Consider the following 26,595-nt stretch of genomic DNA (forward strand, 5'->3'; position numbering starts at 1 on the left):
TCAGGTCTCAGCGCTATATACAGCTGCTCTGTAGACAGGATACAAAGCAGCTGTATCTCAAAAAGTAACAATAATTTTCAATAAAAAGTAATTAAAACTTGCACCAATCGCATTGAGAGATATCTTTATATATATATATATATATATATATATATATATATATATATATAATCCAAAAATCAGGCAGCACTCCAAGGTATAAGCAAGGTAGAAAAAGGTGCTTTATTGGTCCATATACACACAATGGACCAATAAAGCACCTTTTTCTACCTTGCTTATACCTTGGAGTGCTGCCTGATTTTTGGATTCTACTACAGCAGGTCTGTTAGCCCTGACCTGGGCAGGTCGGCACCCACCTATGATTTACAAGGCTGTGCGGCTGACATTGTATTTGGACACATATATAAAATAAGTTTTTAAAGGTGTACATAGCCTTTAAACTGTAACTAAACTTTTATCATGTCATAGTGACATGTCCGAAGTTTTCATCGGTGGGGAACAGAGCACTGTCACGATTAACGCTGCCAGCATTAAGTCGGATATGGCTAGATTTGCAGCCTTTGATTTTCTCGGCCGGGTTGAAGCTGACATTTTGCTTTTGCAGGAGACCAGACTGTCACTTTTGGCAGAGGTCATGAAAGCTAGGAGGGAGTGGCGACGTGGGCCCTCCTACTGGTCTTTTGTGGCTAAGCCACATAGCGGGGTGGCGGTACTTTTTACCGCATCGGTCAAATGCCGGCGGATTATCGATTTAGAAATGGGGCGGTGCTTGATCTTAGATGTCCTCATGAGGGGACAAGAATTAAGACTTATCAACATCTACTGTCCCCAGACGAGGTGGGACCGAAAAAGTCTCTTCATGAGGATTACGCCTTTCCTTTTTACAGGCCGACAAGTCATTTTTGGAGGGGACTTTAACACTGTCGTTAAGCCCCAAGACAGAGGAGGTTCCAGAAATGTACTGGCCTATGATAATGTCGAGTTGAATAGAATAGTTAGTGATGCTTGCCTCGAGGACATCCACATTTGGTAAACCCCAGGCAACTCGGGGTTCACCTATTACAGTGGTAGTCGTAGGTCCAGAATAGACAGGTTTTTTTTAAAGGAGGACGCCATCTCATCGGCAGTGTCCATCATTGAGGTGGAGTTCTCCGATCACTGTATGATTATGTTGAGGTGGAGTTCTCCGATCACTGTATGATTATGTTGAGGTGGAGTTCTTCGATCACTGTATGATTATGTTTTCTTTGAATGTTGCAGAGTCCCTCCAGATAGGAAGAGGTAAATGGAGGCTGAATTCTACTCTCCTGGAAGAAGCAGAGATAAGGCATGCCTTCGAGGATTTTCTTCAGAGCCAGGTACCTTTATTGGATCTAGGTGGTACTAAGTCTGAGTGGAAATGCGAAGATAGAGAGCGACGAAGTTCAGGGGATCACAGATGGAGCGGGAATGATAATAGACAAAGCAGTCGGTACAGGGAGCGTAGCCCCCCCTGTTGTCTGATATGGAAGATTCTCCACCTCCAAGCCTCAGCGAATGAAAAAGAAAGAACGTCAGAAAAAAAGGAAAGCATATGAGTCCAAGCTCACTCCAGAGGAAATTATGGACTCATCCACATTTAAGAGTTTTTCAGCAGCGGTGGAAACGATATTAGAAAATTTAGAAGATATGGACTTTAGCACTTTCGGTGACGACTAAGAGATCCCTGCAGACCTTCTTTTAGGGAAACACCAATTGAATGAGCTTGGCAGCGAGTCAGCAAAAATAAAAGCTATGGGTATCATGAATAAGATTTCTTCAGAACAAAAGGTCAAGTTACTTGGTATTCTCGAGAAGAATATCCAGGATGGTTCCAAGCTTACCACCATGCTGAACCACAATAGTGATATGGAAGACGAGGAAAAGCTATGGCGTGATCTGATCATGGAGCGTGTTACTAAATCTGCTGATGCCTGCTTGACTGCTATCAACATCATGACATCCCCCAGTATGCCTAAGGCAGTTTATATTGAGGATGTTATCAAGCGTATTCTCCAGTACACTAAATTTCATTTACAAAACACACTTTTTCCACAGTATGATCCACGGAGGGGGATTGATGAGCTCAAAAGCAAAATGTGCAAAATGTTCAACCCACAAGCAGAGGGTAATTTTAATGGTGTACAACAAAGTGTGAGACATTGTGGCCAGTCTGTCAGAGCTCCTAGAGATACAACTACTTACTTACAGCACAACCATCCTGCAGGTGTCCTCAATGCGGATTACGCCTTTCTTTGTGGAAAGTGTCAGCAGTTGCAGTTGTGTGCCATCAAGCTAGTTACTGCGGTATTTTCGAGGTAAGAAAAACACAGGCAGCTGATTTTGGAGGAGCAGTTCACCTCTCTTGCAAGACTGCCAACAAGTAAAAGAAGCCTAAGGAATTTTAGGTTAAATAGCAGTGATGATGATGGGGAAGCCATGTACATACAAATGGTTACCGTACTGGTCTTACAGCTGATACAACGTGTTACATAGTTACATAGTTACATAGTTACATAGTTAGTACGGCTGAAAAAAGACACATGTCCATCAAGTTCAACCAAGGGAAGGGAAAAGGGAAGGAAAAATTTCTACACATAGGAGCTAATATTTTTTTGTTCTAGGAAATTATCTAACCCTTTTTTAAAGCCATCTACTGTCCCTGCTGTGACCAGCTCCTGCGGTAGGCTATTCCATAAATTCACAGTTCTCACTGTAAAGAAGCCTTGTCGCCTCTGCAGCTTGAACCTTTTTTTCTCCAGACGGAGGGAGTGCCCCCTTGTTTTTTGAGGGGGTTTTACAAGGAACAGGATTTCACCATATTTTTTGTATGTGCCATTAATATATTTATATAAGTTAATCATGTCCCCCCTTAGTCGTCTTTTTTCAAGGCTAAATAGGTTTAATTCTTTCAATCTTTCCTCATAACTTAAATTCTCCAAGCCCCTTATTAGCTTTGTTGCTCTTCTTTGTATTTTTTCCAACTCCAGGGCATCCTTTCTATGAACTGGAGCCCAGAACTGAACTGCATATTCTAGATGAGGCCTCACTAATGCTTTGTAAAGTGGCATTATTACATCCCTGTCCCGCGAGTCCATGCCTCTTTTAATACACGACAATATCCTGCTGGCCTTTGAAGCAGCTGATTGACACTGCATGCTGTTATTGAGTTTATGATTTACAAGTACACCCAGATCCTTCTCAACAAGTGAATCCGCCAGTGTAGCGCCCCCTAGGACATATGATGCATGCAGGTTGTTGGTACCAAGATGCATAACTTTACATTTATCTACATTAAACTTCATTTGCCAAGTGGACGCCCAAACACTTAGTTTGTTTAAATCTGCCTGTAATTCATGAACATCTTCCATAGTCTGAACTATATTACATAGCTTGGTGTCATCTGCAAAAATAGAAATAGTGCTATTAATCCCTTCCTCTATATCATTAATAAATAAGTTGAATAATAGTGGTCCCAGCACTGAACCCTAGGGATCATATAGAAGAGGAGTCAAACAAGAAAATCGTCCAGGGTGTTTTTATCACCAACTCATATGAAACTGCCATGCGGACAGCACAGAATTTTCTATCTATTTTTCTGAAAAAGTGCGGAAGTAAGCAGGGAGAGGAGGACTACAGGCCACTGTTTGAAAACTTTGTACAGGATCTTCTGTCTACTGTTAACAAGCCTGAGTGGCCAGCGGCTGAACTCTTGCTGAGTTTGCTTGGTCGACTCTTGGTTCATCAGTTTAGTAATAAGTCCACAGAGATGGCGCTACGTGTGGCTTCCTTGGACTACCAGCAAGATGGACCAAGGATCAATAGACCGAATACTAAAGCAGTCTGTATCATTACAGGCCCCTGAGGGTGAAGATGAGATTCAGCAGCTCCAGAAGGCTCTATTAGATTACCTCGAGGAGAATACGGAGACTGATCCGTCTCTAGTGTTTTCTCAGAAATTTTATATAGCTCAGTCGTTCCGTAACACTAGAATGGAGACAGAAAAAGCCATGACATCCCAAAAGGATGAGGACTCTGAAGGAGCACACCATGCAAAAGAGGTTGTACACAGGCGAGATTATGCAGCGAGCAGAAAAACGCTAAAAATTCCGCCGCAGCATCATTAAAACCACACCATCATAGTTTAGCACTTTGAAGTCAAGTTCTGACACTGTTGACTATGATGATACTTGTGTGATTGTGCGATACTTGGCCTCTATGAGGCCGTTTGCCCAGAGTTTTGATATTTATTTAACCCAGATTCTGCGGGTACTAGGGGAGATTGAAATTGCTGTCCGAACGAAGACCATGAAGTGTTTGTCTGAAGTTGTAACCGTAGATCCAAGCATCCTTGCAAGTCTGGATATGCAGAGAGGAGTTCATGGGAGACTGATGGACAACTCAACCAGTGTGCGAGAAGCTGCAGTGGAGTTGTTAGGATGTTTTGTGCTCTGCAGACCCCAGCTTGCTGAGCAGTGTTATGAAATGCTTGTTGAGAGGATACTGGACACTGGTATTAGTGTGAGGAAGAGGGTGATAAAGATCTTGCGAGATATCTGCTTGGAGCAACCAACCTTTCCAAAAATTACAGAGATGTTCGTGAGGATGATCTGCAGAGTCAATGATGAAGAAGGCATTAAGAAATTGATGAATGAAACATTCCAGAAACTCTGGTTCACACCAACCCCCCAAAATGATAAAGCTGCGATGACCCGAAAAATCCTGAACATAACAGACGTGGTTGCCGCTTGCAAGGACATGGGTTATGACTGGTTTGAACAACTGCTTCAAAATATTTTAAAAATCGAAGAAGATGCCTCATACAAACCTGTAAGAAAAGCCTGTACACAGTTAGTGGACAACCAGGTGGAGTACATCATCAGGTATGAGGAGTCCATGGCTGAATCGGACAATAAAGGTGGGAATTCCGGACGGCTGGTTGCCTGCATCACCACTCTGTTCTTATTTAGTAAAATCAGGCCTCAGTTGATGGTAAAACATGCCATAACCATGCAGGCGTACCTCACCACTAAATGTAGTACCCAGAAGGATTTCATGGTAATATGCAATGTAGTTAAAGTCTTGGAGCTGGTTGTGCCACTAATGGAGCATCTGAGTGAGACTTTCCTCGCCACTATAGAGGAGGACCTCAGGTTGTGCAGCATTGTGTAAGCTGTCTCGGGGCTGTTTTAAACAAAGTAGCGCAGAATTATAAGTTTGTTTGGGCCTGTTTTAATAGAAATTATGTTGCTCTTATAAAGTTAAATACTGAGCATCAAGAAGACCCAAACAGTACAGTCCTTGTAATGACAGGGATAGGGAAACAGACAAGTAATCCCTAAACTACCCGCCACTCAGTCCCTGCCTACTTGCAACGACCCGCCCTAGGCGACGTGGTACAACTGGGCGATGGTCCCTACACTCAGTAAGTGCACGACAGACAACCAGACAAGGAAACACAGAACAAAAAGAAATGGGGCAGTTGCCCATGGCAACACCGTGAGCAACAAGAGTAGTAAACGAGCCGAGTCAAACCAGGAGAGTACGAGGTGCCAAACGCAGAGCAGGAGAGTAGTGTACAAGCCGAGTCAAACCAGGAGTGTACGAGGTACCAAACGCAGAGCAGAAGAGTAGTCAGTAAGCCAGGGTCAATACGAAGCAGGAACAAGTAGTTCAAGAAGCTGCAGCAGGGCCAGGAAACCAACAGAGAAGAATCACAAGCAAGGAGGAACAGGAAAGGCAGGTATAAATAGACAGAGGGCGGGAGCTAGCTCCGTCTGGCCAGGCTGTGATAGGCTCTCCCACTCCTAAGCCTGCCATCCTGAGTGGTTGAAGATGGAGTCAGTCTCACAGACATAGAAGCAGGTGCAGACTGATTACCTATGGGCGTGGATACAGAAGCTGTGCCTGGCAGATCCTTAACAGTACCCCCCTTTTATGAGGGGCCACCGGACCCTTTCTAGATGGACCTGGTTTATTGGGGAAACGAAGGTGGAACCTCCTGACCAATACCCCAGCGTGAACATCCCGGGCGGGTACCCAAGTCCTCTCCTCAGGCCCGTATCCTCTCCAATGGACCAGGTACTGGAGGGAGCCTTGGACCATCTTGCTGTCCACAATCTTGGCCACCTCGAATTCTACCCCCTCAGGGGTGAGAACGGGGACAGGAGGTTTCCTCGAGGGAGCCAAGGACTGGGAGCAGCGTTTAAGGAGGGAGGCATGAAACACGTTGTGTACTCGAAAAGATGGGGGCAACTCCAGTCGGAAGGAGACAGGATTGAGGAATTCAATGACCTTTTACGGCCCTATAAACCGGGGAGCAAACTTCTTGAATGGGACTTTAAAGCGCAAGTTCTTTGACGATAGCCACACCAGAACCCCGACCATAAACAAGGGGTTAGCAGAACGTCTTCTATCTGCCTGAGTCTTTTGTATGCTCTGGGACGACTCTAGGTTCTTCTGAACCTGGGCCCAGACTGTGCACAGTTCCCGATGAACGACCTCTACCTCGGGATTGTTGGAACTACCAGGTGAAACTGAGGAGAACCGTGGATTAAATCCAAAATTACAGAAAAAGGGGGAGACCCCTGACAAGTTACTGACCCGGTTATTAAGGGAAAATCCGGCGAGGGGAATGAATGAGACCCAATCATATTGACAGTCAGAGATAAAACAACTTAAATATTGTTCTATAGACTGATTAGTCCTCTCGGTTTGGCCATTAGTTTCAGGATGGAAGGCAGAGGAGAAGGACAGATAAATCTCCAACTTTTTACAGATGAATCTCCAAAACAAAGAAACAAATTGTACCCCTCTGTCAGAAACAATATTGACAGGGACCCCATGGAGACGCAGGATGTGTTTGACAAACAAGGTAGCTAATGTCTTAGCATTGGGTAGTTTTTTGAGGGGCACAAAGTGGCACATCTTACTAAAGTGGTCTACTACAACCAACACCACCGACTTGCCTTGAGTTGGAGGTAAATTGGTGATAAAATCCATGGAGATATGGGTCCAAGGTCTCTGGGGAATGGGAAAAGAACGTAGTAAGCCCGCTGGTCGGGACCTGGGAGTCTTGGACCTAGCACAAACCTCACAAGCGGCGACGTAGGCCTTAACGTCTTTAGGCAACCCAGGCCACCAATAGTTTCTGGCAATGAGGTATTTGGTACCCAGGATGCCTGGATGACCAGATAGTGCGGAGTCATGATTTTCCCTAAGTACCCTTAGCCGGAATTGCAGGGGAACAAACAGCTTGTTCTCAGGAAGGTCCCGGGAGCTGAACCTTGATCAGCAGCAATTTCAGAGACTAAATCAGAATCAATAGAGTTAATGATTATACCTGGAGGCAAAATACAAGCAGGATCTTCCTCCGAAGGAGGGCTGGCCATGAAGCTACGCGACAGTGCATCAGCCTTAATATTTTTAGACCCAGCCCTAAAGGTAACCAAAAAATTTAATCTGGTAAAAAATAACGCCCATCGAGCTTGTCTCGGGTTTAGCCTCCGGGCCGATTCTAGGAAAACCAGATTCTTGTGGTCGGTAAGGACCGTTACCTGGTGCCTAGCCCCCTCCAGGAAGTGGCGCCACTCTTCAAATGCCCATTTAATGGCTAAGAGTTTGCAGTTGCCAATATCATAGTTACTCTCAGTGGGCGAAAACTTCCTGGAGAAGTAGGCACAGGGACGGAGATGGGTGAGGGACCTGGTACCCTGGGACAAGACAGCCCCCACTCCCACCTCGGACGCGTCAACCTCCACGATAAATGGCTCCATTTGGTTGGGCTGAACCAACACCGGGGCCGAGATAAAGCACTTCTTAAGGGCCTCAAAAGCCTGGACAGCCTCAGGAGGCCAGTGGAGGAGATCAGCACCCTTGCGAGTGAGGTCTGTAAGAGGCTTAGCGATGACCGAGAAGTTAGCAATAAATCTCCTGTAATAATTAGCGAACCCCAAGAAGCACTGTAACGCCTTCAGGGAGGCAGGTTGGACCCATTCCGCCACAGCCTGGACCTTGGCGTGGTCCATGCGGAATTCATGAGGAGTGAGAATTTGACCCAAAAATGGTATCTCCTGCACCCCAAACACACATTTTTCGGTCTTCGCAAACAGTTTGTTTTCCCGAAGGACCTGGAGCACCTTCCTGACATGCTCAATGTGGGAGGACCAGTCCTTGGAAAACACAAGTATTTCATCAAGGTACACTACAAGAAATACCCCCAGGTAATCTCTTAAAATCTCATTTATGAAATTCTGGAAGACCGCGGGAGCATTACACAACCCAAAGGGCATGACGAGGTATTCGAAATGACCTACGGGCGTGTTAAACGCAGTCTTCCACTCATCCCCCTCTTTGATGCGGATAAGGTTATACGCCCCCCGTAGATCAAACTTAGAGAACCATTGGGCCCCCTGAACCTGATTAAAGAGATCAGGAATCAAAGGAAGGGGATACTGGTTCCTTACAGTGACCTTATTCAAGTTACGGTAATCAATGCATGGCCTAAGACCACCATCCTTCTTCCCTACGAAGAAGAAGCCAGCACCTACCGGAGAAGTAGAGGGGCGAATGTAACCCTTGGCCAGGCATTCCTCGATATACTCTCTCATGGCTTCACGTTCGGGACAAGAGAGATTAAATATCCTACCCTTAGGGAGCTTAGCTCCTGGTACCAAATCGATAGCGCAATCGTATTCTCTATGAGGAGGTAACACTTCGGAGGCCTCCTTAGAGAAAACATCAGCGAAGTCCTGAACAAACTCAGGTAGTGTGTTCACCTCCTCAGGGGGAGAAATAGAATTAACAGAAAAACATGACGTCAAGCATTCATTACCCCATTTGGTAAGATCCCCAGTATTCCAGTCAAACGTGGGATTATGCAACTGCAACCAGGGAAGGCCTAAAACCAAATAGGACTATAATCCCTGCATCAACAGTACAGAGCATTGCTCCAAATGCATGGAGCCAACAAGGAGTTCAAAAACAGGGGTATGCTGTGTAAAATAACCATTAGCAAGAGGAATGGAGTCGATACCCACTACCGGGACAGGTTTAGGCAAATCAATCAAAGGCATAGCAAATTCCACAGACATGATATTAGCAGACGACCCTGAATCCACGAAGGCACTGCCGGTAGCAGACCTACCACCAAAAGAGACCTGAAAGGGAAGCAAGATTTTATTACGTTTCATATTTACGGGAAATACCTGTGCGCCCAAGTGACCTCCCCGATGATCACTTAGGCGCGGAAGTTTTCCTGTCTGCTTATTCTTACGCCTAGGACAGGTGTTCACTTGATGCTTGCCATCCCTACAATAGAAGCAGAGACCATTCTTCCTGCGGAACTCTCTACGTTGTTGGGGGGACACGGAGGCCCCGAGTTGCATAGGTACCTCCGAGTTTTCCGTGGAAGAACGAAGCAACGGAACCTCGGGAGGCATCATGGTGGAGTCAGAGGAGAAAACACATAAACGTTCACGTTGTCGTTCCCTGAGACGTCGGTCAAGTCGTACTGCTAAAGCCATAACCTGGTCCAGGCAGTCAGAAGAGGGATAGCTAACTAGCAGGTCTTTCAGGGCGTTCGACAGACCCAACTTAAACTGGCACCTTAAGGCAGGGTCATTCCACCGAGAAGCTATGCACCACTTCCTAAAGTCAGAGCAATACTCCTCAACAGGTCTCTTACCTTGACGTAAGGTCACCAGCTGACTCTCGGCAAAGGCAGTCCTATCAGTCTCGTCATAAATGAGTCCGAGAGCAGAAAAAAAAAGATCAACGGTGGAAAGTTCAGGGGCGTCAGGAGCCAAGGAGAAGGCCCATTCTTGGGGCACTTCCTGGAGCCGGGACATAATTATACCCACCCGCTGGATCTCAGAACCTGAGGAGTGGGGCTTTAAATGAAAATAGAGCCTACAACTCTCCCGAAAGGAGAGAAAAGTCTTCCGGTCCCCTGAGAACTGGTCAGGCAACTTGAGGTGGGGTTCAAGAGGTGAGGTGAGGGGCACTACCATGGTAGCATCAGGCTGGTTGACCCTCTGAGCCAGGGCCTGGACCTGTAGGGAGAGACCCTGCATTTGCTGAAGCAGGGTCTCAAGGGGGTCCATAGTGGTGTGAGGGACCAGGGTAGAGTAGGTATATGGGCTTGTGATTATGTAATGACAGGGATAGGGAAACAGACAAGTGAGCCCTAATCTACACGCCACTCAGTCCCTGCCTACTTGCAACGACCCGCCCTAGGCGACGGGGTACAACTGGGCGACGGTCCCTACACTCAGTAAGTGCACGACAGACAACCAGACAAGGAAACACAGAACAAAGGGAAACGGGGCAGTTGCCCACGGCAACACCGTGAGCAACAAGAGTAGTAAACGAGCCGAGTCAAACCAAGAGAGTACGAGGTGCCAAACGCAGAGCAGGAGAGTAGTGAACAAGACGAGTCAAACCAGGAGTGTACGAGGTACCAAACGCAGAGCAGAAGAGTAGTCAGTAAGCCAGGGTCAATACGAAGCAGGGACAAGTAGTTCAAGAAGCTGCAGCAGGGCCAGGAAACCAACAGAGAAGAATCACAAGCAAGGAGGAACAGGAAAGGCAGGTATAAATAGACAGAGGGCAAGAGCTAGCTCCGTCTGGCCAGGCTGTGATAGGCTCTCCCACTCCTAAGCCTGCCATCCTGAGTGGTGGAAGATGGAGTCAGTCTCACAGACATAGAAGCAGGTGCAGACTGATTACCTATGGGCGTGGATACAGAAGCTGTGCCTGGCAGATCCTTAACAGTCCTGACCACAAGCAAGCTGGCTCTCCTGCGGTTGCTTCTTACTGTCGGGGCTCTCTGTTGACATTTTGATTTTGATCAAGAAGATTTCAAGGGTAGCAGCAAAGTCAACATTAAGGACAAAGTTTTGGAGTTACTGTTATATTTTACAAAACTAAAGCCATTATTGGTCTTGGGTTTTCATTCATTCAGCATCCAATTCTTATGTTTGAAGTGGAGGTGAAAAATTTGCATACCGATATTCTCTGCGACAAGAGCTGCTTAGTGAACTTAAAAATTCAAGTTCTGAAGAACCTCCAGACCTACCTACAAGAGGAACACACTCGGATGCAGCAAGCGGACAGAGACAGGAAAAAAGTTTCAAAGAAGGAAGACCTGAAAGAGATGGGAGATATTTCCTCAGGCATGAGCAGCTCCATTATGCAGCTTTACCTCAAACAGTTTTTGGAGCCGTTCTTTCACCATCAGTCAAGTGTCCGGCATTTTGCGTGCCATATCTTATTGCAATGGGGACAGATCCGAAGGCATCCATGCGGAACAAATCAGATCATCAACTTGTTGAGATAGAAAAGAAATACACTGGATTTATCCATATGAAAGCGGTAGCTGGCATCAAGATGTCCTACCTGGTGCAGCAAGCTATTATTTCCGACGCCAAGCGTGTCGTGCGTGGGTTCCGGCAAGACGAGGCCAACAAGACGAGGCCAACGCGGCCATTATTTTCAATGAGCTCGTACCGCATAAGAAGGCCGTAATAAGACATGTCCGTTGTTAATGCGGTACGGGCTCCCGTAAAAACTACGGTCATGTGCATGGCCCCATAGAAATGAATGGGGCCGCAATTCTCCCGTGGATTTTTGCGGGAATTGCGGCCGCAAAAGCACGTTCGTGTGCATGGGGCCTTAGAACTTTAGCAGGAATTTCTCAAATTTTTAAGAAAATTTCCAAAGGCTATTTTTTCAGGGAACAGTTCAGTTGTGAAGCGGCTTTTAGGGCCAAATATATTAGAAACCCTCCCAATAAGTCACCCAATTTTAAAAAACTTTACCCCTCAAAGTATTCAAAACAGCATTTATAAAGTTTCTTAACCCTTTAGACGTTTCACAGGAATTAAAACAATGTAGAGGTGAAATTTACAAATTTCATTTTTTTTTGCAGAAATTCACTTTTAATCTTTTTTTTTTTGTAACAAAGAAAGTTTTACCAAAGAAATGCAATTCAATATCTATTGCCCAGATTCTGCAGTTTTTAGAAATATCTCACATGTGGCCCTAGTGTGCTAATGGACTGAAGCACAGGCCTCAGAAGCAAGGGAACACCTAGTGGATTTTGGGGCCTCCTTTTTATTAGAAAATATTTTGGGCTCCATGTCAGATTTGAAGGGGTCTTCCTTTGCCAAAACAGTGGAAATCCCCCAAAAGTAACCCCATTTTGTAGGAAATTATCGTGAGCATTTTGACCCTGCAGGTTTTATTTGCAGAAATTATTGGAATTAGGCCGTGAAAATGAAAATCTACATTCTTTCAAAGAAAATGTAGGTTTAGCTAATTTTTTTCCACAATGACTAAAGGAGAAAAAAGCACCACAACATTTGTAAAACACTTTCTCCCGAGTAACACAATACCCCACATGTCTCATTTGCAAAGCCCCTGAGGGACCAAAACAGTGAAAACGGCAAAAAAGTGACTCCATTTAGGAAACTACACCCCTTGAAGAATCCATCTAGGGGTGTAGTGAGCATTTTGACCCCACAGGGGTTTCATAGATTTTAGTAGAATTGGGCAGTCAAAATAAAAAAAATCCTTTTTCTTCAATAAGACGTAGTTTTAGCTCAATATTTTTCATTTTCTCAACAAATAAAGCAAAAAAAAAAAAAAAACAACACTTGTAAAGCAATTTCTCCCGAGTACGGCAATACCCCATATGTGCTCATAAACTGCTGTTTGGGCACACGGCAGGGCTCAGGAGGGAAGGAGGGCCATTTAGCTCTTGGAGTACAGATTTTGCTGGATTGGTTTCTGGTCGCTATGTCGCATTTGCAAAGTCCCTATAGGACCAAAACAGTGAATTCGCCCAGAAGTGACCCCTTTTTGGAAACACCCCTCAAGGTATTCACCTAGGGGTGTAGTGAGCATGTTAACCCCGCAGGTGTTTGGCAGAAATTGGTGTGCACTCAATGTTGCAGAGTGAAAATGGGATTTTTTTTTCCATAGATATGCCAATATGTGGCGCCCAGCTTGTGCCACCATAACAAGACAGCTCTCTAATTATTATGCTGTATTTCCCAGTTTTAGAAACACCCTACATGTGGCCTTAATCTTTTGCCTGGACATTCGACCAGGCTCAGGAGTGCAAGAGTGCCATGTAAAATTGAGGCCTAATTTGGCAATTTACAACGTATTGGTTCACAATTGCAGGGCTCTGATGTGAAATAATAAAAGAAACCCCTGACAAGTGATCCCATTTTGGAAACTGCACCCCTCAAGGCATTTATTAAGGGGTGTAGTGAGTGTTTTCACCCCACAGGTCTATTCCATAAATGATTGCACTGCGGAAGGTGCAAAGTAAAAATGTAAATTTTTCCCTAGATATGCCCTTTCAGTGGCAAATATGTTGTGCCCAGCTTGTTAAAAGGGTTCTCCCGGGTATGGCGATGCCATATATGTGGAAGGAAACTGCTGTTTGGGCACTCTGTAGGGTTCAGAAGGGAGGGAGCGCTATTTGGCTTTTGGAGCATGGATTTTGCTTGGTAGTAGTTTTGTTTGGAGTCTTACTGGTATTTCAGTTTATAATGTGGGGGCATATGTGGGATGGGCAGAGTACAACAGGGGCATAGTCAGGTGGTATAATAATAAGGTAAAAAAAAATAATAAAATAATCCATAGATGTGTGTTATGCTGTGACACAATTCTTTCTGCACAGGCCAGTGTCGTATTGATAAATGTCCTTCCTTATCCCCCTTCTGGTCTACAATTCGCACATTTGCCGTTTGGGGAATTTTACTAGAAAAGTGTTGTCCTGGTATAATACGGGCGCCCTCGCTTCCAGCAGATATGTTTGAGTCCTCCCCTTCCTGGTTCCCTAATTTTAGGGCCTTGATAATTCGCCTCTTGAAACAGTAGAAATGTTCCCTTCGGCCTGCACAACTGGATATTTTTATTTCCTGACTTATTGGAGCCGTAACTTATTTTATTTTTTCATGGACGTAGTGGTATGATGGCTGTTTTTTTGCGGGATGAGCTGTAGTTATTATTGGTACCATTTTGGGGTAAATGCAACTTTTTTATCACTTTTTATTCTTTTTTTTTGGGAGGCAAGGTGACAAAAAACAGCAATTCTGGCATATTTTTTAGTTCTTTTTATATAGCGTTCACCACGCATAATAAATTACATGTTAACTTTTATTCTGCGGGTCAGTCCAATTCCAGCGATACCTAATTTTATATGTTTTACACCTTTTTGCACAATAAAATTACTTTTGTAAAGAGAATGTATTTTTTCTGTCACCTTGTTGTAAGAGCCATAACTTTTTTATTTTTTCGTCGACGGATCTGTATGAGAGCTTTTTTTTTTGCGAGATAAGTTATAGTTCTTATAGGTACCATTTTTGGATACATGCGACTTTTGATCACCTTTTTATTTAAATTTTTGGAAGACAAAGTGACCAAAAAAACAGCAATTATGGCAGTATTTTTTTTAGGTTATTTTTTTTACGGTGTTCACTGTGCGGGATAAGTAACATAATATTTTTATAGTTCAGGTCGTTACAGTCGCAGCGATACCAAATATGTATGGCTTTATTATTTTTTTCAATAATATATGACTTGATAAGGGAAAAAGGGTGATTGTGTTTTATTTTATTACTTGAAACTTTTATTGTATTTTTTACAACTTTTATTTTAACTTTTTTTACAATTTTCTTTAGTCCCACTAGGGGACTTGAAGCTCCAACTGTTTGATTGATGTTCTAATATATTGCACTACCTATGTATTAGAACTGGGCGGGGCCTAATCAGTTTCCGTAATGGCAGACAGGAGGCCATTGTTAGGCCTCCTGTTGCCATAGTAGCAGTCGGCGGTCTTGCTATCGGATGGCATGGCCGCCGATTTGCTACAAACCACTAAGATCGCTTTTTATGGGGTTAATGGTAGAGATCGGAGTTAGCTCCAGTTCCTGCCATTACAGTGGGGTGTCCGCTGTAACATACAGTGGACACCCACTGCTTCTGAGCCGGAAGCTGAGCCGGCGCCATCTTGCCGATGGTGCCTGAAGCCTTTTAGACCCGTCCGGCGAGTGGGGCATAGTCGTCTTCCGTTGCTGGTTGACCGGGAGGCCAATATTAGGCCTCCGGTTGTCATTGCAGCCTCCGGCAACCCAGCGATCACGTTGCTGGGGTGCCGGTGGCTAAAAACTCCTCACATGCTGCGATCTCTATTGAACGCAGCATCTGAGGGGTTAATCGGCCGGTTCAGAGGCTAGCTCCGGTACTGGCCATTACATTAGGGTGCTAGCTGTAACATACAGCTGGCACCAGCGGGTGATGTTGCTGGCTCAGCTCCTGTGCTAGCTCCATCACCTGTACGTGATTTTTCGGGAAGGGGTTAAATATATCTAATTGTTGTATATACTAGGACAAAGGGAGTGTCTAGTTTAGAGAAACTATTGTGTTTTAAAATAGCCTATTATTACATTCTGACTTAAAGGGGTTGTCCAGTCATAATAAATTGATGGCCTATCCTGAGGATAGGCCATAAACATCTGCTCGGTGGGTGTCTGACACCCCCGCCAATCAGCTGTTTTAAAGGGGCTGCAGCGCCTGTACGAGCGCTGCTTCCTTTTTATTAAAGAGAACCTTTCCCCTCCCCAAACATGTGCAGCATGTTATAGGAAAGACTTCACAAACCCTGTCTCACGTAAAATTATTTTTCAGTGTCAGGGCGGCTTGGGCGGTGTTCTCTCCCGCGAGAACACACACAGACTTGGTGGTTGTGCTGCAGATAGCGTGGGCACGCACGCACGCGCACACGGCCGTTCGCGCGCACATCGACTGATGTAAGTAGATCTCCTGCTCCTCATCTCTGCTTCTTCTCCTCCTCGTCTCTTCTCGTTCCGTGGCGACGTCGATGTGCGAGCGAACGGTTCTGAGCTCATGAGTGAGGGCGCGCGCACGCTAACTGCAGCACAACCACCAAGTCTGTGTGTGTTCTCGCGGGAGAGAACACAGCGCAAGCCGCCCTGATTGGACAGTGTCAGAGCTAAGACATCACGTCCCCTTGCCTTTTCGTTAGTTAGAAACGCCCCATTGACAGTTCAGGGGCTTATTTACATATCGGGCGCCAAATATAATGGCAACGATACGTAAATAACGGAGGGAGTTAGAATAATAATTTTACGTGGGACCGTGTTTGTGAAGCCTTTCCTATAACATTCTGCACTCAGCTGCACATGTTTGGGGAGGTGAAAGGTTCTCTTTAATGTCACATCTCATACTTTGAATCATCACTGCTTTTACAGGTGTGTCAGCGATTCACAGTACAAGCAGATATGAAATGAACGGGAAGCAGCACTTGGACGAGCGCCGTGGCCCCTTAAAAACAGCTGATCGGCAGGCGTGCTAGTAGTTAGATCCCCACCTAACAGATATTGATGGCCTATCCTGAGGATAGACCATCAATTTTGTTATGACTGGACAACCCCTTTAATGAAGGGGAGTCCATCATTTGGCACCTCCATTAATTAGCCACAGTGGATATGAGTTACTAGAGAATTTCTGTCTCTGGCGGCCCTTGAGTTCAATGGACACCATTCCCCTTCCCATCTCCCCTGTGGTTGCAATGCAGAGGAGCTGGTCATTTGCTGCCAACTTCACCTGTGGAAACCAGCTGATTTCTGGGAGTCTCAACAGCGGAAATCCCAGTGATTGGCTTGTTTTTTTTAGATGCCCTTTTCAAATGAATAGCCCTTGCAGGCAGGATATTTTCTCCTTCTGTAAAAAGAGAGAATAAATTAAATAGAAAAATCATACATCAAAGTACATAATTATAAAGTTATTTAACGTAAAAATATAAGAAGTTTCATATTTTAATAACGTAAATTATTCTGTAGGTTACACAATTGATTTACAGGATCAGAAATTTGGAAATTTCCAGAAATGGATGTCTAAAAGAGCAGCATTCAGTGAGTGAATACTTTCTAGAAAAGTGTATGGAGATGCATACTTGGATTATCTGCATTCCTATCTTAATGATATGGCAATTACTGTAGGTCACATCTGCAGAAGTTTATCCCTCATGTATTATACAACATTATATTAACATATAAATGTATACTTTATACTAAAGTATGCTGAAGAACAATAAGAACTATACTCTTCTATCTCAAATACTCCACAGATCTGTTACATAATGCACCACGAGTAACAACAGTCACCTGTAAAAACAGACACAGAGCGGGTTGCAGCAATTATAGATTCCTGCGGTTAGTAGAACAGTTAAGTATAAGAAACCTCTCCACCTAGAAATGTATGAAATATGAAAATAATTGCAAATATTATCGCCTTCCGGTCTGCAAATGGTAGACAAGTATCTCCTTGAGAGCAGCATATTTAATTCTCAATCTTCCTTGCCAACTAATAGAGAGGGTGCAACTCACAAGACCCCTGTTGGGTTCTAATTACAGAATACATTATAATGTGGCAGCTGAGGAATAGAGGTAAAATATCTGTGCTAGCTAGAAACAAGGTATATTCAATACATTTGTCATCTCTGAACACTATTTTCTTGTTTACATATATATTGAGTACATTTGTAAATATATTACATTACGTATCTAGTAGTGATACTGGCAAAAAGTTTGTATAATATACCAGAGCTAAATTCACAATTCTGCCAGTAGCTATTAAAAATAAAACAGCGTGCAGATACAGTGTAAAGAACATTGGGGAGATTAATTAATGTTGGCACACCGTATGAAGGGTGTGCCACTCTTTCTACCAGTGCAGCATGTGCAGATGTATCAACAGGCCGCATGTCCTGTTAATGAGTCTATTCAACACGTGTCAAGCAATAGGAAAAATCTGGTAAATTTTCAGGGCACCACTGCTGTGATCGATACATGCAGGTGAGGTCTCTCTGCCCTCAACACCAATTATCAAAGGAACAAGGCAGTACGATATATATATATATATATATATATATATATATATATATATATATGCATAAAAAAATATGTTTCTTTTATCATTCCAGTACAAAAAACGAGACCGTACAAAAAGATTTCATATTCACAATAAATATGAAAGTCCCAGCAGTGGTAAAAAGTGCCTTATTTCTTATAGGTTCTGGTCTCAGTAAATGCATGAGATGATGTCATTCTTTAGAAAAGTCTGTTTTACTTACGATAAAATAAAAATATTTACGGTAAACTACTGTTAAGTATGATTATAATAGAGATAAATTGGGAATATAAAGATCCTTTTTTACCTTTCTAGGGATGGTGGTTTTAAATTTTTGTATCACATGGGTGTTTGTAATAGGCTTGATTGTATCATGATGTCAGGTATTTAACCCGGTACCAGAGTACAGCACGCATTCTTTAGAAAAGGGTGGTCTCCCGAAACGTCGCGTTCAGTGTGAATCAACGCCAGTTCTCCTCCAGCAATGTCTCTCCATTGACTATGGACTCTATTTTAAATTAGGCAATTTTTGCCACTGCTAAGACTTTTATATTAATTGTGAATATTGCATCTTTTTGTACTGTCCAGTGTTTTATACTGGATTGTTAAAAGAAAAAGTTTTTATATACAGATCGTACTGCCTCATTTATTTTACTATTAATGAGTCTCCCATAGGCGATATCCAATACCGGAATGGAAAATTTTGATAAATGTGTCCCACTGGAATTGATTATGCAATGCGTGCCCTTATGTTGTGGTCTGTCACTATAACAGGTAAACTAATTTACTTATATTACACGTTTTATGCTATGAACTTATTTCCAATCGGGCTTAAGAGATGTATTTTTTTTTTCGAAATTTTTTGCATAATACTAATAAGTGGATGATTCTATTCATACTAGTGCATTGAGTTATTTAAAGGGGTTGGCCACTTTATAAATATTCATAAATACTTATGAGATACTACCAGAATTTAAGAACAATTTCCATATATGTGGTCAGCATGTGCTTTACTGATAGGCTGCAGTCTAGCGGGCTGTGAACATCTAGTCAGCTATGCTTTGTCAATAAACATACTACATCTTTTATTTCATTCTAATGAAAAATTCATTTTTCAAACAATTTCTTCCATACCTTAAAGGAAACCTGTCACCAGCATTTCACCTATTAGGCTGGGTTCACACGTGGCGGAATTTCACTTGAATTCCGCTGCGGACACTCCGCAGCGTTAATCCGCAGCGGAGCAGTTTCTCCATTGACTTCCACTTAAATTTAGAAGTGTTCGTTTAGACGATGCGTAAAATTCCGCTGCGGAGCATAGGCTGCGGAGTGGAATTTGGTGTCCGCAGCATGCTCTGTCTGTTGCGGAGCAGTGGCGGACTGGTTGCGGACTCATGGCAGAATTTCTCCATTGACTTCAATGGAGATTCTAAATTCCGCAATGAAGTCCGCAGCTGTCATGCACATGTTATGTGTGCTGCGGATGCGTCTTGCTTTTTTAACATGACATTTCTTCATTCTGGCTGGACCTATGTATTTCTAGGTCTACAGCCAGACTGAGGAAGTCAATGGGGCTCCCGGAATTACGGGAGCGTTGCTAGGAGACGTCAGTAAATAGTCACTGTCCAGGGTGCTGAAAGAGTTAAGCGATCGGCAGTAACTGTTTCTGCACCCGGGACAGTGACTACCGATCCCAATATACAGCAACCTGTCAAAAATTAGAAGTTCATACTTACCGAGAACTCCCTGCTTCTGTCTCCAGTCCGGCTTCCCAGGATGACGTTTCAGTCTAAGTGACGGCTGCAGCCAATCACAGGCTGCAGCGGTCACATGGACTGCCGCGTCATCCAGGGAGGTCGGGCTGGATGCCGAAAGAGGGACGCGTCACCAAGACAACGGCCGGTAAGTATGAAATTCGTTTACTTTCACTAGGGAAAGTGCTGTCCCTTTTCTCTATCCTGCACTGATAGAGAGAAGGGAAGCACTTTTTCCGCAGTCCGCAGCAGCTAGTCCGCATCAATTTACTGCACATTTTGGGCAGATCCGCAGCCGTAATCCGCAACCCGGATAAGGTGCGGCATTGATGCGGACAGTTGCGGAGGAAATCCGCCACGTGGGGGCATGCCCTTAAACCAGCAACACCTGGTGGAAGTGGGTGAACAATAATCTTTATGTAACCTATAATTATCTTCTAAGTAGGCTCTGTACTTTTACTATTCAGTTTTTTTTGTGTTCCTGTGCCATATGCTAATGAGCATAAAAGAGTCATATATTAGTTTGAAGAGTCATATCTTTATTCCTCAAGCCTTTCCAAGTTAACCGCACTTTCTTACTTTTGATTGACAGCTTCTCGCCTCCCCCTAGCACACATGGAATTCCATGCTTGGGCATCAATGTCCTATTCTGGTGCGTGCACACAACGAGACACCATAGCGGCACATGCACAGTAACTAGATTTGAGGCCTGGATGAAGCAGGGTGTCAATAAATCACTACTTGAGCAATTCCCCAAAGGCAGCTGGAGACTGTCAGGATCAAGCATACAAGTAAATCAGCTACCTCAAGTCCGTCACCACTCTGGTCAGCGGAGTCTAAGGCTACTCTATGGTCTTCACCAGAGCCTGCCGCAAGGCAGGTTGGATTTGGCCGCATAGAACCCAGGTTGCTTTTACAGAATAAGGTGTTGGAGATGAGATGCACTTGCAGGCGATACAAGAACGGATAACCAGAATGTCAGAGGGGTGGTCAACAAGCAAAGTTCAAACCAGGAGAGACTTAAAGTCCAAATTGCAAAACAGAAGAATACCAGGAGTTTGCAGAGGTCGAAACCAGCTGTCAGCAGAATATCCAAATCAGTGAGCAGAGGGTAAATTCAAAGACAAAGCTGAAGTCCAATCCGAAAAAGCAACATGAATCTACATACCCAAATGAAGAGCCTATCAAGAGTGAGATATATATAGCTCTGTGGGTTGATTCCAGGGTGTTATACCCTAACAGCATCAAATTTAAATAGATAGAACCAGAAGAGAATATAAATGCTGAGAGACAAGGAGGTAATGAAAATTACAAAAATGCTTTATTTGACACAAAATACACTATATAATGATAAAAGAATCCATAAACCAACAATAAAAACACGGATACTCGGCTGAAAATTTAGTAGGATATGTATAAACGGTACATGCGGATTTCCTATATGAATGTTTTTTGAGACATATGTACTGCCATAATAGATAAACCAAGTATATATATATATAGTTGCAGATGCATGTAGATTAACTAGTGCCATAAGCCAGGGTCGCAGCCCACAGATAGTTAAATAATGTTCATATTTCAATCTTGGTCTACTGACCTCAACATTATATGTGTCATGATGCAATCGAAGTAAATTTAGGCATGTAAAGACAAGGATTAGATCACATCAAAAAGGAAAAACTCACGTACCCATAATGAACAAGAACAATAAATACAGCCGGTATCCTCCCCAACGCGCGTTTCAGCGCTAATGCCTTCATCTGGTTCTATCAAAGCTGAAGTCCAGTTCAAGAAGTCCAAGTAGTCAAGGTGATTCAGGGTGTAACCAGGAGCTTGATCAGGCACATGCTTTTACAAAAAAATCACAAGCAGCAAAGAAAATACTGATAAGTTGCAGACAGAGAAATAAGATTGGCTCTGAATCTCAAACCAGGGCCACCCAGAAGCTTGGCAAGTAGTCATGACAACCTAGTAACGGACGTTTCCTAAGACAGGGAAGGGTGTTGAACCATACATGATGAGTACATGCACGCTATCTCAGACAAGATTTCGGCATTCAGGGTAGGCCAGTTTTGGATGGTGCAAAACAAGAGGCATGAACGAGAATGCTGGATTATTACCATAAATGGTGTGAAATGTTTGCAGACCGTTATTTACAGTCATCGGAGGAGTTTAGGAAGGGGATAACGGTAATAAACTCTTGGCCAGAGAGGGATGAGTAGAGTTCATTAGGTGAAATGATGGTGACAGGTTCCCTTTAAAGGAGTTGGCCACTTTATAAAAATATTTACTAAAAGGCCCTAAACTGTATTGTTTTACACATACTGCACACATATGATCCTCAGACATTATGTAATGGCAGGAAGGAGGTGAAGGGAAAGTGAGCCCTAATCTACCCACCGCCCTGTCCCTGCCTACTTGCAACGACCCGCCCTAGGCGACGGGGTACAACTGGGCGGCGGTCCCTACGCTGTCTAAGTGCACGGGAGAACAAACAAGGAACACGCAAGGGAAGGGGCAGTAGCTCACGGAACGCCGCGAGGAAACGGAGCGGTGAATGAGTTGTCAGGACCAGGATGAAGTGGGGTATACCCAAGTTAGCACGGAGGAGGAAGCAAGCCGGAGGCAAAGCAAAGCGGGTTAAGCAGAACAGCAGCAAGGCAGAAGCACGGCAGAAGCAGGCTGGAGCAAGCAGCAGTGGGGCCAGGAATCCAAAAGAATTACAAGCACTGAGAAGGAGAACACAGCAGGTAATAAAGGACAGGGGGCGGAGCTAACTCCGACTGACCAGGCCGCGATAGGCTCTCCCACTCCTGAGCCTGCCACCCTGGTTGGTGGGAGATGGTGTCAGTCGAACAGGTCTGGACTCAGGTGTGGATTGATTAATCCCAGGAGTATACCTAGACGTAGTACCTGGCAGATCCCTAACAGTACTCCCCCTTATATGAGGGGCCACCGGACCCTTACTAAGAGGACCCGGTTTAGTAGGGAAGAGAAGGTGGAACCTCCTGATCAATACCCCAGTGTGAACATCACGGGCAGGTACCCAGGTCCTCTCCTCCGGCCCATACCCTCTCCAATGGACCAGGTACTGGAGGGAGCCCTGGACCATCCTACTGTCCATAATCTTGGCCACCTCGAATTCCACCCCCTCAGGGGTGAGAACGGGAACAGGAGGTTTCCTCGAGGGGGACCAGGACGGGGAGCAGCGTTTAAGGAGGGAGGCATGGAAGACGTCATGTATGCGAAAGGATGGGGGCAGCTCCAGACGGAAGGATACAGGGTTGAGGACTTCAATGATCTTATAAGGCCCAATAAATCGGGGAGCAAACTTCCTGGACGGGACCTTAAGGCGCAAGTTCCTGGACGACAACCAGACCAAATCCCCGACGACAAACCGGGGGTTAGCAGAACGTCTACTATCCGCCTGAATCTTTTGTGCGCTCTGGGACGCCTCTAGGTTCTTCTGAACCTGGGCCCAGACAGTGCACAGTTCCCGATGAACATCCTCTACCTCAGGATTATTGGAACAACCAGGGGAAACGGAGGAGAACCTTGGGTTAAACCCGAAATTACAGAAAAACGGGGAGACCCCTGACGAGTTACTGACCCGGTTATTCAGGGAAAATTCAGCAAGGGGAAGGAATGAGACCCAATCGAATTGACAGTCAGAGATGAAACACCTTAAATATTGTTCCAGGGACTGGTTAGTCCTCTCCGTTTGGCCATTAGTTTCGGGATGGAAGGCGGAGGAGAAGGACAGATCAATCTCCAACTTTTTACAAAAGGCTCTCCAAAATAAGGAAACAAATTGTACCCCTCTGTCAGAAACGATATTGACTGGGGCCCCATGGAGACGCAGGATGTGTTTCACAAACAAAGAAGCTAACATCTTGGCGTTAGGTAGCTTCTTAAGGGGCACAAAGTGGCACATCTTGCTGAAGCGGTCTACTACCACCCACACCACCGACTTGCCCTGAGATGGAGGCAAATCAGTGATAAAATCCATGGAGATATGGGTCCAAGGTCTCTGGGGAATGGGCAAGGAACGTAGTAGGCCCGCAGGTCGGGACCTAGGGGATTTGGACCTGGCGCAAACCTCACAAGCGGCAACGTAAGCCCTAACGTCTTTAGGCAACCCAGGCCACCAATAGTTTCTGGTAATGAGGTGTTTGGTGCCCAAGATGCCAGGATGACCAGATAGAGCGGAGTCATGGTTTTCCCTGAGTACCCTTAGCCGGTATTGCAGGGGAACAAACAGTTTGTCCCCAGGGACGTTCCCGGGAGCTGCACCCTGATCAGCCGCGATATCAGAAGCTAAATCAGAATCCGTGGCAGAAACGATTATACCAGGGGGTAAAATACAAGCAGGATCCTTCTCGGAAGGAGGATTGGCCATGAAACTACGTGACAGGGCATCAGCCTTAATATTCTTGGACCCAGCCCTATAGGTAACCAAGAAATTAAATCTGGTAAAGAATAGTGCCCACCGAGCTTGTCTAGGATTAAGCCTCCGGGCCGATTCTAGGAAAACCAGATTCTTGTGATCCGTAAGGACCGTTACCTGGTGTCTGGCCCCCTCCAGGAAGTGCCGCCACTCTTCAAAAGCCCATTTAATGGCTAGAAGTTCACGGTTGCCAATATCATAGTTACTCTCCGTGGGCGAAAACTTCCTAGAGAAGTAAGCACAGGGGCGGAGATGGGTGAGGGAGCTGGTACCCTGGGACAAGACGGCCCCCACTCCCACCTCGGATGCGTCAACCTCCACAATAAATGGCTCCTCTTGGTTGGGCTGAATCAGCACGGGGGCCGAGATAAAGCACTTCTTGAGGGTCTCAAAGGCCTGGACGGCCTCAGGGGCCAATGGAGGACATCAGCACCCTTGCGAGTAAGGTCCGTAAGAGGCTTAGCGACGACCGAGAAGTTGGCAATAAATCTCCTGTAATAGTTGGCGAACCCTAAAAAACACTGTAACGCCTTAAGGGAGGCAGGTTGGACCCATTCCGCCACAGCCTGAACCTTGGCGGGGTCCATGCGGAATTCATGAGGAGTGAGGATTTGCCCTAAAAATGGTATCTCCTGTACCCCAAAGACACATTTTTCAGTCTTAGCAAACAGATTATTCTCCCGAAGGACCTGGAGCACCTTCCTGACATGCTCCACGTGGGAGGACCAGTCCTTGGAAAACACCAGTATGTCATCAAGGTACACAACAAGAAAATTACCCAGGTAATCTCTCAGGATTTCATTAATAAAATTCTGGAAGACAGCAGGGGCATTACACAACACAAAGGGCATGACCAGGTATTCGAAATGACCCTCGGGTGTGTTGAACGCAGTTTTCCACTCATCCCCCTCTTTGATACGGATAAGGTTATATGCTCCCCGTAGATCGAACTTGGAAAACCATTGGGCTCCCTGAACCTGATTAAAAAGATCCGGAATCAAAGGAAGTGGGTACTGGTTCCTTACGGTGACCTTATTCAGGTTACGATAATCAATGCACGGCCTAAGACCACCATCCTTCTTCCCCACAAAGAAGAAGCCAGCACCTACAGGAGAAGTCGAGGGGCGAATGAAACCCTTGGCCAGGCATTCTTGGATATACACCCTCATAGCTTCACGTTCAGGACATGAAAGATTAAATATCCTACCCTTAGGAAGCTTGGCACCAGGCACCAAATCGATGGCGCAATTGTAATCTCTATGGGGGGGCAACACCTCGGAGGCCTCCTTAGAAAACACATTGGCGAAGTCCTGAACAAACTCAGGAAGCGTGTTTACCTCCTCCCGGGGAGAAATAGAGTTAACAGAAAGACATGACATAAGACATTCACTACCCCATTTGGTGAGATCCCCAGTATTCCAATCAAACGTGGGATTATGCAACTGCAACCAGGGAAGACCTAATACCAGATCAGACGATAATCCCTGCATCACCAGTACAGAGCACTGCTCCAAATGCATGGAGCCAACCAGGAGTTCAAAAACAGGAGTATGCTGAGTAAAGTAACCATTAGCAAGGGGAGTTGAGTCGATACCTACTACCGGGATAGGATAAGGCAAATCAATAAAAGGCATTTTTAGAGACATAGCAAATTCCACAGACATGATATTAGCAGATGAGCCAGAATCCACGAAGGCACTGCCAGTGGCAGACCGGCCAGCAAACGAGACCTGAAAGGGAAGCAAAATTTTATTGCGTTTCACATTAACGGGAAATACCTGTGCGCCCAAGTGACCTCCCCGATGATCACTTAGGCGCGGAAGTTTTCCGGCTTTTTATTCTTGCGCCTGGGACAGGTGTTCAGAAGATGCTTGTCGTCCCCACAGTAGAAGCAGAGACCATTCATTCTGCGAAACTCCCTACGTTGTCGAGGAGACATGGAGGCCCCGAGTTGCATAGGTACCTCCGAGTCCTCCGTGGATGGGCGAGGAGACGGGACCTCGGGGGGAATCGCAGAAAGGTCAGAGGGGAGCACATTGAAGCGTTCAAGCTGACGTTCCCTGAGACGTCGGTCAAGTCGTACTGCTAGGGCCATAACCTGGTCAAGGGAGTCAGAAGAGGGGTAACTAACCAGCAGATCCTTCAGGGCGTCAGATAATCCTAACCTAAACTGGCACCTTAGGGCCGGATCGTTCCACCGAGAAGCTACGCACCACTTTCTAAAATCAGAACAGTACTCCTCAACCGGTCTCCTACCCTGACGTAAGGTCACCAGCTGACTCTCGGCTAAAGCAGTCCTGTCAGTCTCGTCGTAAATTAGTCCGAGGGCAGAGAAAAAGCGATCAACAGAGGAAAGTTCAGGGGCGTCAGGAGCCAAGGAGAAGGCCCACTCTTGGGGTCCTTCCTGGAGTCGGGATATGATGATACCCA

General features: G+C 45.1%; 1 pseudogene; it reads left to right on the forward strand.

Annotated features, from left to right (window-relative positions):
• The window catches only part of LOC142721630 (nipped-B-like protein), a 46,181-nt pseudogene extending 34,637 nt beyond the window's left edge, over positions 1-11,544 (forward strand).
• Positions 11,545-26,595: the final 15,051 nt, after the last annotated feature.

Source organism: Rhinoderma darwinii, chromosome 1, assembly GCF_050947455.1.
Source record: "Rhinoderma darwinii isolate aRhiDar2 chromosome 1, aRhiDar2.hap1, whole genome shotgun sequence".
Taxonomy (NCBI): domain Eukaryota; kingdom Metazoa; phylum Chordata; class Amphibia; order Anura; family Rhinodermatidae; genus Rhinoderma; species Rhinoderma darwinii.